Source organism: Pleurodeles waltl, chromosome 8 (genome assembly GCF_031143425.1).
Source record: "Pleurodeles waltl isolate 20211129_DDA chromosome 8, aPleWal1.hap1.20221129, whole genome shotgun sequence".
In the NCBI taxonomy this organism is placed as follows: domain Eukaryota; kingdom Metazoa; phylum Chordata; class Amphibia; order Caudata; family Salamandridae; genus Pleurodeles; species Pleurodeles waltl.
Genome location: NC_090447.1, coordinates 1443447560 through 1443451755, shown reverse-complemented (window position 1 = coordinate 1443451755; position 4196 = coordinate 1443447560). Strand labels below are relative to the sequence as shown.

General features: G+C 39.2%; 1 pseudogene; it reads right to left on the bottom strand.

Moving 5' to 3' along the window:
* Nucleotides 1-1768: 1768 nt before the first annotated feature.
* LOC138248742 (cofilin-1 pseudogene) lies at nucleotides 1769-3153 on the bottom strand (annotated as a pseudogene).
* Between the last annotated feature and the right edge of the window lie 1043 nt (nucleotides 3154-4196).

The following is a 4196-nucleotide window of genomic DNA, read 5'->3' as shown; positions in this document are numbered from 1 at the left end:
TTAGTAGACCAATCGGGTGTGGTTGGTAAGTCGAGTTTGTGAGTTAAATAGAGTGTTTAGAAATTTTCGACTGAGATTTGGCGAGTTCTATGAGCACCAGGACTGTCTCCATTGATCAGTTGAGGATGAAATATGCAAGTCGAATTTTGCTTGCGAATCTGGGGAATTGAAGAAAAAGAATAACTGCAAGAGCAAAAGGCGACAGTGAAATTTAGAAAGTTCCTCAATCGATTGTGTTACTCTAACTGTAGTAAATAGACAAATGTGTTTTTCTGTGTTTTGAAGAAAATCGTGCGATTCATTTTTTGCATTAGGTTTGAGTGTTTTCAGGTTTAGGAGGACAAGCTGCAAGACTTTGTCAGCCACTGTGTGTGAGTGTGTTGTCAGTTTTTGTGCCATGATGGGATAGGTTGGTTAGTGAGAAGGGTCGCGCATGGATTGGTAGACAACCGTGAAGTGCAATTGGACAAGAAGAGAGCTGAAAATGATTGTGGGAATGTAGTCACTTCCTGATTATCAATTTTTGAAATAATAATTGTGAAAAATTAAGTTTTTCAAGGCTTTAAAAAGTGCTCTTAGAGGATATGAGTATATTCCGACTAGGGAAGGAGAAATTTGTCCACCAGAAGGAACTCTGGAATATATCATAATTGAGGAGAAAGGTACTGGAGCACGCCTTTGGTTAAAACATTGTATTAAGATCACAAAAAAGGAAGGTTGTTTAGCTTTCCCTGAGAATGGTACATTTAATTTGAGAATTTTTGAGAATTTGGGACAGAAGATGTATGGTCTGAGACCTCCACCAAGACCAGCTCAGTTCAAAGCCTAGCGATCTGGGAGCTGGTAGCTAGACATCAAAAGTCTTAGAAATTTGAGAGAAGAATGAGAAGGGCAGAAAAGTCACTAGCAGAAGCTAGATGGGACAGTGAACAGAGACAGTGGAGACTCAATACCTTATAAGGTGTTAGATTGTTTCCAGCAATGTTAAAAGACAATGAAAAGGAGACAAATAGGATTTCAAAGAAATCTAAACAGAGTTCTTCAGCAGTTGAAGAGCAGACATCAAATGAGTCTAAAAGGGTTTTGTTTAATGATGATGAATAAGACAATTATGAGTTTATTACACAGATTTTGAGAAATCGTCCACCACCTTATGTGGTTCAAGACGTTTCTAGTACAAGTGGTATAAATCCTAATGCTCTGATACCAGCTGTAGTGTCATAGAGTTCAGTTCAGAGTGACCATAACACAACTGAGAGTTCTGTATGGGATAATCCTAACGTGAACCAGAGTTCAGGACAGAGTTCACAGAGTTCAGGACAGGCTAGCTCTTTAGAGCAAATACTGATGCAGAGTACCTTTAATCAGTCAACAGACAATAGACAGCTACCAGAGATTAATGTTCCTGCGATTCATCCAGATGTACAGATTGTGAAAACAACTACTAATTTAGTGTTATCTTTGGGTCAGAATCCACAGGAGCTGAGATTGATTCAGAAAGAGCCTACTCTGATATTATTACCACAGGTGCAGAATACAGGAATAATGCAGTCTCAGAATGTAGAAACCAGGAGCCCAGATTTGATTTCAGTACCAATTACATTTGGTCCACCTATGCCTTTATATGTCCAGGGCAGCAGGGGTGTGGTGAATCAAGGAGTTCAAAGGCAGAATGGAAACACTGTTTCAATGTCATTCATAGGACAGACTTTAAACAAGTCAAGATCTTTAATATATTTGACTCTTTTTTTTTTTTTTTTTTACAATAAACACATGATTTTCTTTAATTAAGAGTTGATTTTTCTTTTTGTACTGACAACAGGTGATGGGAAGTGCTTATCCATTTTTGAGGGAATATCTGCAAACATCCATTGATGGTTGGTACTTTAGGATGAGGTTCAGAAAAGAGCATCAAAACCAGAGCTGACGTTTGCCACCATGCAAGCCTTGTTTGGTCTTACTGAATTTGGTCATCGGGCTGGAATGGGGGAAATGCTGGATGGTCCATTTAAAAGAAATTAATGAATATGAGAAATCAAATACAAAGTTCCTTTGCAGTTGTTCTAATGCTTTTCCATGTAGCCCCTTTTCAAATGGCTAAGTAGTTGGTCCAAAATGTTCCAAAGGGGGAGGGGGGGAGGGGAGAAAAAAGAAAAAAAAAAAAAACACACACACAGACAAGGTTATCCTTTCGGAGAGGTTGAACACAAAACACACACATGGTTCCATAAACCGTGGAAATGTGCTGAACCGAATAAATAAAATCTGGAATATTTAGGATGAGCCACTTGACAGAGCAGTCTGCCCAGACTTCAACACAGTGGTATGGGAGTAATACGTACAACACCAAGAGTTGCATCAATTTGGCAAATGATTTGGACAGCAATCCCTTTCACAATAAAGCTTGGCAGGCTTTGGGGTGATGCAACTGAATTTTGACATTAATTTCTTAATGTCAAAAAAGCGAGTAACACACGGGGGACAAGACTTAATTTGAGCACAAGATGTTGAACCCACTTCCTGAACTCCGTGCCCCCTTCCCAAATAAAATAAGTTAGCACAAGACAAAGGTGGAAACTCCTTCAGCAACTGGCACATAGACTGCTGCCTCATACTGGTTTGCCCTCCAGGCTGATCACCATAGTTCCTCCTAGCTTGGTTGCCATATTGCAACGATCTTGGATGTCTTCCAAATGGTTCACCTGCAATTCATGTTTGATACCTGTAAATTTCTTCTTAATCGCATCCTTTGAGCTAGCATAAATCATTTTGCTTTTTAATGGTGCGCAGTCGGGAGCCCAGAAGAGGAAGACTAGGTCCTCCTTTCTTGTTTCCTTGGTCTCATATGTGGCATCGTAGAGGGCATAGCGGCAATCGTCTTTTGGAAGCATTTCGATAAGGCACTTGTACACATCATCCATCTCATCACCAACCAATTTCTCTTTTCCTTCTTCAATGATTATGTTTTTTTTGTCGTCACTCAGGCAAAACACAACAGCCTTCTTTCTCTTCTTGATATCTTCTTGCGATGCACACTTTCTCACCTTCATTTCATTAAACACCTTGATGACATCATCCGATACAGTTACTCCGGAAGCCATGGCTGGACGAAAAGGTAAACGTGTCACGCTTCCTTCCGACGGTGAATGAAGACAGTAATATATTTGACTCTTGTTAGAAATTCTGAAATAACTGGATCATGTAGTGGTCAGGAGAAGAGATTATTAACTCCCGAATGTGTGAACCCAATGCAGCAGCAGTTTTCTGAGTGTTCAGCCTGATAATGTTGTATTAAAGGTTCTGACTGCACAGGAAATAACAAAATGGTTAGAAGATTTGAGTGTTTCAAAAGTCCCAGAGAATCAAAGTAAGGGAAATTAAGTTTAAAAAAAAAACAAGATTGTCAATGGAAGCAGGTGACTTCTTGAAGGGACAATAGGAGTAAATACACTTGAATCATATACTGAAGCCCAATTGAGATATTTGTGTTGATTAATTACAGAGGGAGCAGCTGAAGTGCATCAGCAATTACAAGAATTAGCAGACAAATACGAAATAGATCTTACAAAAACAAAGATCCTGAAGAGAAGTTATAGATTAAATTTCGAGACTGAAGATTTTGAACACCTGAGGTGTGCAGGGATGAAAACACATTTTAGAGAATTACTTGATAAAGTGCAAATTTGGAGAGCATTAGAAAAGTGGGAAGGCAGATGGGTCAAGAAAAGAGAAAGGCCTAGAAAAAGGTTCAGATACTCCTCTTTTAGATATAACGTAGACAAGAGAACTAGTGAACATTTTGCTAATGAGAGAGACTCCTGGAGGGAATTCTGTACATGTACCTTGGAGTGGAAGTGATATTTTGTCATTTACAAATGATTACTTCAGGTTGAAAGAGAAACCAGTGGAATGGTATCAGCAGACGGATAGGATTGTGAAAGTTGCGAAATGCCTGTGGGAGGGCTTGAATACTCTCTTTGAGATAGTTGTTCTAGCAAATTTGTGGACAGAGTACAAAAGGAGTGTAGATCGGCCTACAAGTGAACCGCAAAGAGATCAGAAAGAAGGTGCACCATCTCCTGAAGTAAGGAAATATTATTACTATAAGGTCATTGAGTTTCTGAAGACAAGAATTTCACCGAAAAACATTGATTAGGAATGCATAGATAGAACAGCTCAGGAAGGGAAAGAATTGA